Raw genomic sequence first — 13697 nt, 5'->3', positions numbered from 1 at the left:
GCATACACTCGTCCCCGTAACGAGGCATGGACGCCATAACTAAACCCATGACGGGAGGGAATGTCTGTGGGTTTTATGCGTCACGCTTTGTTTACGTTCGGATCGCGAGCCGTCGTGCCCTTAACGGCAGTTGTAGGCACGCACGGGAGGCGAATTACTGTCGCAGCGATGAGCTCGACATTTCACTGCCAAAGTTTCCTCGTAAATACTGCTGAAGTTCTGCGGAATACGAGAGCAGCCTCGTCGATATCAATGAAACATTGAAATCCCTCCCCGCCGCACAACTCCGTTCGCTGTCATTATGTCATCGTCGCGATACAGGCGGGCTCGCAAATCCATGTGAACGCATTGCGCGCATCCAGGATTTGGTTCTTTTTTTTGTGGGCGGCGGGAGGTTCAGCGTTTGTTATTGCTGCCTTCCCCTTCTCCTGCACCTCCTCGCTGCACGAGTATAATTTGCCCTCACCGCCAACACCAGAATCGAACCCCTACTTATAAAAACTGCTTCAAAAGTCTGATTGCGTTACAAATAACATCGCAAGTATTTGACCTTAATATCACTTTAAAAAAACGTTCAAATGTGTGTGAAATCTTATGGGACAGTCCCTAAGCTTACACACTACTTAACCCAAATCATCCTAAGTGCAAACACACACACACACGCCCAAAGGAGGACTCGAACCACCGCCGGGACCAGCCGCACAGTCCACGACTGCAGCGCCTCAGACCGCTCGGCTAATCCCGCGCGGCGTCACTTAGAACTTCCGGGCTATTAGGCCGTGTTCGATGTATAAAACTTTCTCCTAGCGTTTCTAGGGACTGATGACCCTATAGTTTGTCCCTGTATCCCTCAAACCAACCAACCAACCTAACGTTTCCCCTTAGACTGCGGGAGACATCTTCAGAGGTAAAATAGCGAACTGCAACCAGAACTCGAGGGCGTCGATTATATGGGCAGTGTAAAGGGCACCGCAGTCTATCACGTGACGTCGGCTACGCTGGTATTGCCAACATTCTCGATTGAAAGTAATCTGTCGTCATTCTTGCGTTGCAATGTTCATATCCAAATTTTGTCTAATTTAACACCTTCAAATGGTTCAAATGGCTCTGACCACTATGGGACTTCACATCTGAGGTCATCAGTCCCCTAGAACTTAGAACTACTTAAACCTAAGGACATCACACACATCCATGCCCGAGGCAGGGTTCGAACCTGCGACCGTAGCAGCAGCGCGGTTCCGGAGTGAAGCGCCTAGAACCGCTCGGCCACAGCGGCCGGCCTCCTTATTGCATCTCATGTCTTTCGCAATTATGTTTCCCTGATTTCTGAAAGCAATAATATCTTCTTTATCTTCCTGTCCTCTTTACACTTTACAGCATATTACTTCCCTCTATATATTACAAATTATTCTTAACCACGCTCATTGTGTTCCATTTTCTTTTTTTAAATTTTTCTTTGACATTTGCATTGTATAAGTTATATTCTCATCAACAAGGTAGTAACAAATTATATGGAACCATTTTAACAATTGTTAAGCATTCAATTCGCTGATATGAAACTTCCTGGAAGATTAAAACTGTGTTGCCGGACCGAGACTCGAACTCGGGACCTTTGCCTTCCGTGGACAAGTGCTCTACCAACTGAGCTACCCAAGCACGACTCACGCCCCGTCCTCACAGCTTTACTTCTGCCAGTACCTCGTCTCCTACCTCCCAAACTTTACAGAAACTCTCCTACGAACCTAGCAGAACTAGCACTCCTGAAAGAAAGGATATTGCAGAGACATGGATTAGCCACAGCCTGGGGGATGTTTCCAGAATGAGATTTTCACTCTGCGCTGCAGATGCCGGCACGGTAGCTCAGCGTGTTCGGTCAGAGGGTTTAGCTACCCTTTGTAATAAAAAAAAAAAAAACTGAGTGAACGGATCAAAGAACATGCTGAACGAGTGTCATCGGATGCCCGCCACGAACAAAGTCAACGAACAATATAGAACAAAATGAGATTAATAAAAAAAAAAAATGGTAGAGCACTTGCCCGCGAAAGACAAAGGTCCCGAATTCGAGTGTCGGTACGGCACACAGTTTTAATCTGCCAGGAAGTTTCATATCAGCACACATTCCGCTGCAGAGTGAATATCTCATTCTCATTCAATTCGCTGCAACCTCAGCGAAATCTTTATATATTCTGTTCTTTATATTATTTAAAATAGCATTAACAACTGTATACCAATAAGACTGTAACAATGTGAAGTCTTTGCTGTTAGATCCAGAAGCATCCGACCCACCTTACATTCCAAGCCGGAGGGATACTCTGTACTGTTATTGAAATAAATAAATATATAAAAATTTACAAAAAATGGTTCTGAGCACTATGGGACTCAACATCTTAGGTCATAAGTCCCCTAGAACTTAGAACTAGTTAAACATAACTAACCTAAGGACATCACACACACCCATGCCCGAGGCAGGATTCGAACCTGCGACCGTAGCAGTCCCGCGGTTCCGGACTGCAGCGCCAGAACCGCACGGCCACCGCGGCCGGCATAAAAATTTAAAGTTGTTCTTACTGTTCTTGCACTTATCAACATAGATTTTTTTAAAATTAAATTTGACTCCGGATTCCCTTCAGATCTTAATTAAATTATACACTTTCTCTCATTAATTCTCATTCCGAATTCCTCACAGATCTTATTTTATTCTTTTAATATTCCAACTATAGTTTTTTCGCTCTCTCCTAGTAACACCGTATCACCGGCAAATCGAATGCATTCTACCCTCCTACCACCAATCCCCACTTCTCTTTTTCGTCTCAAACATTTCGCAATAATATGCTTCAAAATGCGTTATACAGTACTGGGGGAGACAGCAAACTTGCCTCATGAACCGTCCATCTCCACAAAGTTCGATAAAATAACGGACTTGTGATTCGCGCTGTACGTCTTTCCACATCCGTCAGTGTACTTCCAACAGATCGCAGACGACGGTGAGGAGCAAAGTATGCGTCATGCAGTAGGTTTCGCTTCCCAGCAATCTAGGCACAAGTGGTCACGCTTACTGTCGGATACTCCGCAGGAGAAGCGAGAAGGAATCCACATCGGGCGCTGGCTTAGCGCGATACCGCAGCGCCCACACGCCGATAACGTGACGAAACCTGCAGGCCAGCCTGCTTAGCTGGCACGCGCTTCCGCTACCCCATACTTTCTCGTAATCTCGCACACTCAACTTTCCAGCCTACACGTCGTTTATCCAGCAGACTGGAGGAAACGGAGACGCATTCCTAACGTTATCCGATGACGTTCAGCTTTCTTCAGACGGGGAATTAAGAAACACAGTACAGACAAAACCCAAATAATGTCAAATGGATTGACCTGTGTTCAGTTTTTCAAGGTCTATCCACTGTGCCAACTTATAACTAAATCTGATGGGGAGGTTCCCTTGTAAGTACCTCAAGGTGTGACCCAGGAAAGTGTGTTGGGGACCTTTGCTGTTCATGTTGTAATTTAATGACCTTGCAGACAATATTAATAGTAAGCCGGCCGGAGTGGCCGTGCGGTTCTAGGCGCTACAGTCTGGAATCGAGTGACCGCTACGGTCGCAGGTTCGAATCCTGCCTCGGGCATGGATATGTGTGATGTCTTTAGGTTAGTTAGGTTTAAGTAGTTCTAAGTTCTAGGCGACTGATGACCTCAGAAGTTAAATCGCATAGTGCTCTGAGCCATTTGAACCAATATTAATAGTAAAATCAGGCTTTTTGCAGATGATGCAGTTACCAATGAAAAAGTACTAACTGAAAGAAGGTGCATAAACATTCAGTCGGATCTTTATAAGATTTCAAAGCGGTGCACAGATGGGCAACTTCGTTTAAATGTCCATAGATGTAAAGTAGTGCACTTCACAAAACAGAAAGACGTTGTGTCCTATGACTACAATATCTTTGACTCACTGTTGAAATCGGCCAAGTCATACAAATTAGCTGGTTGCAACGTTCGTACAAGGCAGCTGCACCATGAGCTCCATGCAGAACGGCGAGCTGCGCATGTTTCTCCGTGGAGACGGAATGAACTTTAATTTCCGAAACGTCGTCCATGACGAGCGATACGACGCGCGCGCCCAGCCGTAGAGCTGGATCGCATTAAAACGCCGCGGAAAGCTGCAAGGGCGGCGACGCCGCGTCACTCTTCAATTTCACAAGCTTTCAAGGCCCGCAGGAGTTGCTGGTTTTCCAAGATTAAACTCCACAGTTCCGGAAACGGCGCAGGTCTGGCGATATTCCACGCGCTTTCGAGCGGTATCTACCTCACGGTTGACAGTTTGTCACGGACATAGCATTGGCCAAGTTTGAGAAGAGGATGACAAAGGCAAGCTGCCGAATGGCATGTCGCTGCTCTACATCTACATGGTTACTTTGTAATTCACACTTAAGTGCCTGGCAGAGGCTTCATCACACTACTACTACTACTACTACTACTACTACTACTACTCCTCTATCATTCCACTCCCGAATGGCCATCGGAAAAAGGAACATTAAATTTTTCCGTTCGAGCTCTGATTTCTCTTACTTTATTAAGATGATCATTTCTCCCAACGTACGTGGGTGTCAACAAAATACTTTCGCATTCGGAAGAGAAAGTTGGTGATTGAGATTTCGTAAATAGATCTCGCCGCCTTTGTTTCAGTGACTGCCATCCCATCTCGCGTATCATATCAGTGACACTCTCACCCCTATTGCGCGATAACACGAAACGAGCTGCCCTTCTTTGCACTTTCTCGATGTACTCCATCAATTCTACCTAGTAAGAATCTCACACCGCGCAGCAATATTCCAGCAGAGGACGGACAAATGTAATGCACGCTGTCTCTTTAGTGGGTTTGTCGCATCTTCTTACATACACTCGTAGTACTCCATGAGGACAACAAAATGTGTAAGCAGTAGCGCGTACTTCTCAACCGTTACTGAGGAAATCGCAAGATAATTTCGGTCGTTAAATATACATACCTGTGTGAGGCCACTTTTACTAAGAAGCTGCGGCAGCCGAGTGGGTAGCGTTCAAGCCCCGTAATCGCTGGGTCGCTGGATCGAGTCCCGTTCGTCAGTTTTTTTTCCATTTCTAACACAGTCATTTTCTTTACTATTTACATTACAGTTGATATAATGGGAAAAATATGTGTAATCGGATGAACTTTTAGTAAATTTACAATGTTATTTGGCAGTCTACAAATTTTTATTATCACAAATAGTATAATATTCATAACTATCGCCGGCCGCGGTGGCCATGCGGTTCTAGGCGCTGTAGTCCGGAACCGCGCGACTGCTACGGTCGCAGGTTCGAATCCTGCCTCGGACATGGATGTGTGTGATGTCCTTAGGTTAGGTGGGTTTAAGTAGTTCTCAGTTCTAGGGGACTGATGACCTCCGATGTTAAGTCCCATAGTGATCAGAGCCATTTTTTCATAACTATCGACTAGTAAACGACTACACGCGTAAAGTCATACTGAAAATGTATGCTTGTCCGTGATTTGAGAAATCCCGTATACCTGAAAGGAACCCGAAACTACTCCGTATACCTGAAAGGAACCCGAAACTACTTGTTACCTCCAAGTTTTGACCGGCTCAGACGGCTTTCAAAAGATGTAAAATTAATCGTCGCTTTCGACATAACGAGTACAAGTTTCAGGATGGTATTTTTCGTAAAAACATGGAGAATATAAAGTTAAACGGCACCAGCTGAACAAATGCTATGTTTCCGCATACGCAAGGCCTTTTGAGGTTTTGCGTGGAAAAACAAACCTCGTTAACATTTTCAAAAACCTCTCTTTCAGACGATAATTTGGAAGCAAACCATGCATTACGCAGCATTTCCTTAAATATCGGCGCTGATAATTTGTCATGCAGTGTCGAGAGTATTTTAATAGCGTCTTCACGAGAAGCAATTTCTCGTTCTCTTTCGATTAAATACGAACAGTTTTGGACACACGGACAAGTATACATATTCAGTATCACTTTATGCGTTTGATCGTTTACTAGTCGATAGTTATGAATATTATATTATTTGTGATAGTAAGAATTTGAAGACTGCCAAATAACACAGTAAATTTAATAAAACTTCATCCGATTACATGTATTTTTTCCATTATATCAACTGTAATATAAATAGTTAAAATGGCTCTGAGCACTATGGGACTTAACATTTGAGGTCATCAGTCTCCTAGAACTTAGAACTACTTAAACCTAACTAACCTAAGGACATCACACACATCCATGCGCGAGGCAGGATTCGAACCTGCGACCGTAGCGGTCACGCGGTTCCAGACTGAAGCGCCTTTAACCGCACGGCCACACCGGCCGGCAATATAAATAGTAAAGAAAATGACTGTGTTAGACAAGAAAAAAAACTGACGAACGGGACTCGATCCATCGATCCAGCGGTCACGGAGGCTTGAACGCTAACCACACGGCTGCCGCCTCTTCATGGTAAAAATGGCCACGCACAGGTATATATTTGCCGACCGAAATTACCTTGCGATTTTTCTCAGTAACGCTTGAGAAGTACGCGCTACTGCTTACACATTTTGTTGTCCTCATGGAGTACTACGACTGTACGAAGTTTGCAGTAAATCCGCGTTCCAAACGTCGTGGCCTCCCCTTGTAAGTGTTCTGCCAACAAAGCGCAGTCTTTGTTTCGTCTTCCCCACAACTGCAGTCGCTTAATATAAATTTTTTCCACTGGCTTAAAGCCGCTACTAAAAGATATTTGACAGCTGAAGTTGCTTATACGTTTTCCTGTAAGTCCTTAAATACTGTTTTCCTCTCCCTTGCTTGTATAATTCACATCTTATTACTCTGGTAATTACTATTATATTAATGTCGTGTAGATGTTGTTAAGCTTTTATAAGTTCTGCTATTAATTGGCGCGATGTGTATCATGATCACGTCGTTATTTGGCACGGCCTGCTCACACAGTTGCTACACCACTGTAGTACCCTTGGATGCATGTTTACACATAGTTTTAAAATTTTGACTATATCTGTTATGAATCCAGGTGGGAAATGTTTTAGTTATGGTTTTAACGTCTTGACTAGAGCGATGTCGCTCATATTTTCCTTCTAACCACGTAAGTATTTTTATACAATTTAACTTGTAAAAATTAAGTACAGGGTTATTACAAATGATTGAAGCGATTTCACAGCTCTACAATAACTTTATTATTTGAGATATTTTCACAATGCTTTGCACACACATACAAAAACTCAAAAAGTTTTTTTAGGCATTCACAAATGCTCGATATGTGCCCCTTTAGTGATTCGGCAGACATCAAGCCGATAATCAAGTTCCTCCCACACTCGGCGCAGCATGTCGCCATCAATGAGTTCGAAAGCATCGTTGATGCGAGCTCGCAGTTGTGGCATGTTTCTTGGTAGAGGAGGTTTAAACACTGAATCTTTCACATAACCCCACAGAAAGAAATCGCATGGGGTTAAGTTGGGAGAGCGTGGAGGCCATGACATGAATTGCTGGTCAGGATCTCCACCACGACCGATCCATCGGTTTTCCAATCTCCTGTTTAAGAAATGCCGAACATCATGATGGAAGTGCGGTGGAGCACCATCCTGTTGAAAGATGAAGTCGGCGCTGTCGGTCTCCAGTTGTGGCATGAGCCAATTTTCCAGCATGTCCAGATACACGTGTCCTGTAACGTTTTTTTCGCAGAAGAAAAAGGGGCCGTAAACTTTAAACCGTGAGATTGCACAAAACACGTTAACTTTTGGTGAATTGCGAATTTGCTGCACAAATACGTGAGGATTCTCTACCGCCCAGACTCGCACATTGTGTCTGTTCACTTCACCATAAAGAAAAAATGTTGCTTCATCACTGAAAACAAGTTTCGCACTGAACGCATCCTCTTCCATGAGCTGTTGCAACCGCGCCGAAAATTCAAAGCGTTTGACTTTGTCATCGGGTGTCAGGGCTTGTAGCAATTGTAAACGGTAAGGCTTCTGCTTTAGCATTTTCCGTAAGATTTTCCAAACCGTCGGCTGTGGTACGTTTAGCTCCCTGCTTGCTTTATTCGTCGACTTCCGCGGGCTACGCGTGAAACTTGCCCGCACGCGTTCAACCGTTTCTTCGCTCACTGCAGGCCGACCCGTTGATTTCCCCTTACAGAGGCATCCAGAAGCTTTAAACTGCGCATAACATCGCCGAATGGAGTTAGCAGTTGGTGGATCTTTGTTGAACTTCGTCCTGAAGTGTCGTTGCACTGTTATGACTGACTGATGTGAGTGCATTTCAAGCACGACATACGCTTTCTCGGCTCCTGTCGCCATTTTGTCTCACTGCGCTCTCGAGCGCTCTGGCGGCAGAAACCTGAAGTGCGGCTTCAGCCGAACAAAACTTTATGAGTTTTTCTACGTATCTGTAGTGTGTCGTGACCATATGTCAACGAATGGAGCTACAGTAAATTTACGAAATCGCTTCAATCATTTGTAATAGCCCTGCAGTTTAAAAATTTTGACTATATCTATTATGAATCCAGGTGGGAAATGTTTTAGTTGTGGTTTTAACGTCTTGACTAGAGCGAAGTCGCTCATATTTTCCTTCTAACCACATAAGTATTTTTATGCAATTTAACTTGTAAAAATTAAGTATTTTTTCTATGCCTACCTCATATTAATGTACCTTCCTGTGATATAGTTAGGTAAGGTAACAGTTTCTTCTGAAGAAGGCTCCTCTAGTTGGCGTTGAAAACTAGTTAAAGAATTTTAAATTCTGTTTGCAACCGGTTAGCAGGAAGTTTGTAACGTTGTAATTAATTACGGTTGCTGAGCACAGCCATGTTCAAAACATTAAGCCTTTTTCTTTGCACGTGCAAAATTTTAGATTTGTACAATTAATAAATATGGCTTTAATGATTTTCTAAATAAATGTTTACATATTCCGTTACATCCCCCCCCCCCTTAATAATAAATCTGTTTTGAGAAAAAATGTGTGGGAGATTACTTATTAAACGAACGTCGTGCTAACAAGGGCGATAGTTCTCAGTGAAGTGAGTGGCAGCTTGTAATGACACATTCGCAAACACCTGGCACACGGCTTCTTTGCAATCACGCGCTTTCTGCGACGTTTCCGCTCATGTTCTCGTATATTTTCACTCGTCTCAGATTTGCTGTCCACCCTGGACATACGTACCAGGTGTACCGGAATGAAATGAGCGTTAAGATGCAAATGTGTCGATAGGGAACATTTATTGTGAACGAGCCTTTTTTTTTGTTTGGTTGGTATGACATCTGTCAAAGATACTTAGTATACATCAAGTCATGGAACAAACAACATCATCTGTGACATTTTGGGTTGTCGGATGTTCTGCCGGATATCAGCGTCGAACTTGCACGATATTTCGGTCAGGTAGCTCGTAACCTTCATCAGGTGCGACCTGAGACTGCTCTTCGAGTGGACCTGGTCCAGTATTTATGATTATGGCCTTCCCCCTCCACCCACGGCTGCAGGCGCTTCCTCTGTGGTCCGCGCCCATTCCCTGCGACCTGCTGAAGCGTTGCTGCTCCGTTTTCCGTCCGCTGCGGTTCTAGGTGTTCCCTCTGCGGTCCGCGCCCACCAAACCCGCTGCTGGGGGGGTTCGACGCTGATATCCGGCAGAACACCCGACAACCCAATATGTCATTAGATCGCCGGGAAAGCCTGAAGAGTTGCAACATTATCTGTTATCATCGTGTTAACAGTGTCGAATTTTGTACCAGAAACGATTGATTTGCGGAAAGCATTAATTTTTTGTTTTCATTTGAAAAACAGTGCTGCAGATTCGCATCGAATGCTTCTCGAGGCATATGGTGATCGTGGTCTATCAGAAGCAAAAGATGGTTTCAACAGTTCAGAAATAATTATTTTGATTTAAGAAATGAAGAACGTGGAAGACCACAAAAAAAAAGTTCGAAGACGCAGAATTGCAAGCAATACTGGATGAAGATGATACTTTGAAACAAGCAAATGGCAGCAATGCTAAACGTTGCACAACAAACAATTTCTGACCGTTTGAAAGCTATGGGAAAGATCCAAAAGTGTGAAAAAAGGGTGCCACATGAATTGAATGAAAGACAGATGGAAAACTGAAAAACCATTTGTCAAATTTTGCTTCAAAGACATGAAAGAAAATCAATTTTGCATCGAACTGTTATTGGCGTTGAAAAATGGATTTATTTTAAGAATTCTAAACGGGAAAAATCATGGGTAAATGCGGAACACCGATCAACATCGACTACAAAACCAGATCGATTCGGCAAGAAGACAATGCTCTGTGTTTGGAGGGATCAGAGAGGTGTGGTGTATCATGACCTTCTAAAACCCGGTGAAACTGTGAATACTAATCACTACAGACAACAAATGATCAATTTGAACTATGCATTGATCGAAAAAAGACCAGAATGGACCAGAAGACATGGCAAAGTAATTGTTTTACACGACAATGCACCTGCACACAAAGCAAACCTGGTTCAGGATGCAATCAAAACACTTGCTGGGAACTGCTACCCCATCCGCCGTATTCACCAAACTTGGTCGCTTCCCTCTACCATTTGTTTTCATCAAAGGGACACGCATTGGCTGAGGAACACTCCGATTCCTACGAAGGAGTCGAAAATTGGGTGTCTGATTGGTTTGCTTCAAAAGACGAACATTTCTATTGGCGTAGTGTCCACAAATTGCCAGAAAGGTGGTAAAAATGTATAGAAAGCAATGGTCAGTACTTTGAATAAAATGTTTTAACTTTTGAATTCAAAATTAGTGTTTCTTTTTCACAATAAACACTCATTTCATACCGGTACACCTGGTACATTTTGCGCCTTGAACGCCCGAGGGGGGGCCCAAGCGGGTGCTCTTGTCGCTTGGAGCTTAAACCGACTCTTCATCTGCGTCAAGTTTCAGTCAAAAAGGAGGTCGATCTATGGCAGGATCGTTTCATAAAAAAAGAATTGGCTAATGAAACCGGCCATCGCTAGCAAACAATAGTAGAAAGCGTGAGAAGGTGGGGGGGGGGGGGGGCGGTGGAGAATGGAGAACAGTAAAACAGACAAGGGCGCGGTAAGACAAAGAAGTCGGAACACGGAAGCATGACGCGTCCCACTGCTGACGCAACAGCGGCTGGCCCTCGTCCTCAGGACAGAAACGTTTCGTTTCAGACCATTTCAGTGTCGCCATGGATTTCATCACAGGCTGCGGGTTTACACCACAGCTACATACCAGTAACACCTCTAGCCCTCCCCAAATTCTTTAAAGGAATCGAAATCGCACGTAAAAACAATAAAAAAACCAGCTCCATTTTAGGGGGGAACGACGGTGACGGTCGGAATCCCTCGAAATTTTTTTATTTCGGAATTCGAATGCATATACATTGTCGAATTATTGCCCAAAATATTATGCGCGAACTCCAAAAGTAGCGATTCTGTGAGCGTTTGAAGGCGAGCAGGCACGTCACGCCTCGGCGTTTGAGAACCGGTTTCGCCTCAGACCTATTTGTACCGATTTGAGTAAATCTGTTTTCAGAATGAGATTTTTACTCTGCAGCGGAGTGTGCGCTGATACGAAACTTCCTGGCAGATTAAAACTGTGTGCCGGACCGAGACTCGAACTCGGGACCTTTGCCTTTCGCGGGCAAGTGCTCTATCAAGCTGCGAGGACGGGGCGTGAGTCGTGCTTGGGTAGCTCAGTTGGTAGAGCACTTGCCCGCGAAAGGCAAAGTTTCCGACTTCCAGAACTAGCACTCCTGCAGAGTGAAAATCTCATTCGGGAAACATTTCCCACGCTGTGGCTAAGCCATATCTCCGCAATATCCTTTCTTTCAGGAGTGCTAGTTCTGCAAATTTCGCAGGAGAGCTTCTGTAAAGTTTGGAATGTAGGAGACGAGATACTGGCAGAAGTAAAGCTGTGAGGACGGGGCGCGAGTCGTGCTTGGGTAGCTCAATGGTAGAGCACTTGCCCGCGAAAGGCAAAGGTCCGAAGTTCGAGTCTCTGTCCGGCACACAGTTTTAATCAGCCAGGAAGTTTCAAGTCTGTTTTGCTGGAGCGTTGTTTGGGTGGTTTTACTCAAAACGCGAACGAAAGTTTCAACAGTCTCATGTTGAGACACGCTCCAGAAATAACATCCATACGAAGCGAAATTGTCAACATTGGTTCAAATTTGGCCGTATGTCTATTCAATGTAGGCCATACTGTATCAATGCAGGTGGCAAATGCCCTTCAAATCAAAATCGGCGATGTAATGCACCGATTCTGTGAAGATACCGACGCTAGCGGGGAAGCACTCAGCGACGAAATGAACTTTGATGACGAAAATGAGGGCTTATCACGTCATAAAGTAGCGGAACGCGGCCATCCACCAACTGGGTCGATAGTTATTATAGACCAGACATCGATAAATTCCCGCACATTTCAAGCATTGTCCCTTTTTTTATACGATAAATAGTTGCCAAACTATAAACGCGTTTTTCTCAAGAACAGTGTTTTTCGGCATGGTTGTCGTCGCCCACGATACAATTTTCATCCGATTTTAATGATTTTTGGTCTCCCTTGAAGCAAACTGAATTACCTTCAGTTCATCGTAGCCGATTTTTTATGCTGATATTTGGTATTTTTCGGCCACAATAGGGGGTCCAAAGAAAGGTCATTTATTTCTCAAAAAAAAAATACCTTTGCAAATCCCTACGATGAACTGAAATTACGTCTGCTAGGATGAGGGTATTTTGTTAATTTCATGTTTCAGATAACCAAAACCGGAGTTACAGTGACAACCGCCGGTTTACCTACTGCACCGATCGGTATGAACGATATAGCATAGGGCCCCGGGAGAGGTAGTGCTGGCGATGTCGTGCTGTCAGCAAAGGAACTCGATTCGGTTGTCTGCCGTCACAGCCCATTAACGCCAGATTTCACCATCCTGTTCTAAATGACACGTTCACCGTACGTCCCACATTGATTTCTGAGGTTGTCTGTTACCAGCGACAACTCTACGCTGACGACGCAGCTTTTCGTTGTTAAGTGAAGGTCGTTGGCAACTGCTTTGTCTGTGGTGAGAGCTAAAACCTGAAATTCGGTATTCTTAGCACTCTCTTGCCACTGCGGACCTCAGAATACTGAATTCCACTACGATTTCCGGAATGGAATGTCCCATGCGCCTAGCTAAAACTATCACTCTGCGTTCGAAGTCTACGGCCATAACAACGTCGGAAATCTTTTCATTTGAATCACCCTAGTACAAATCACAACTCCGGCATTGCGCTGCCCTAATGTGCCCTGTGTACGCGATCCTACGACCATCTGTGTATATGCATACTACTATCCCACGACTTTCGTCGCAGTGTATACCGAACACCTTCTGAAAGTCAACAGATAAAGAAAATATCAAACCACCTCACACGAAATTTGTCGATTTTTATACACTACTGGCCATTAAAATTGCTACACCACGAAGATGACGTGCTACAGACGCGAAATTTAACCGACAGGAAGAAGATGCTGTGATATGCAAATGATCCGTTTTTCAGAGCATTCACACAAGGTTGGCGCCGGTGGCGACACCTACAACGTACTGACATGAGGAAAGTTTCCAACCGATTTCTCACACATAAACAGCAGTTGACCGGCGTTGCCTGATGAAACTTTGTTGTGATGCCTAGTGTGAGGAGGAGAAATGCG

The 13697-nt window shown here is 44.3% G+C and overlaps 1 protein-coding gene and 1 non-coding gene across 3 annotated transcripts in view; both read right to left on the bottom strand.

Moving 5' to 3' along the window:
* LOC126428102 (disintegrin and metalloproteinase domain-containing protein 10) overlaps positions 1 to 13697 on the bottom strand; it is a 561823-nt gene that overhangs the window by 526588 nt on the left and 21538 nt on the right. The gene's annotated exons all lie outside the window — the stretch shown is intronic.
* Trnap-cgg (transfer RNA proline (anticodon CGG)) lies at positions 1583 to 1657 on the bottom strand. Its single transcript has one exon. It is a non-coding gene; the product is annotated as a tRNA-Pro (tRNA).

The sequence above is a fragment of the Schistocerca serialis genome, chromosome 12 (genome assembly GCF_023864345.2).
Source record: "Schistocerca serialis cubense isolate TAMUIC-IGC-003099 chromosome 12, iqSchSeri2.2, whole genome shotgun sequence".
NCBI lineage: Eukaryota > Metazoa > Arthropoda > Insecta > Orthoptera > Acrididae > Schistocerca > Schistocerca serialis.
Note: the sequence above shows the minus strand (reverse complement) of the source record. Positions and strands in the feature narration are given on the sequence as shown.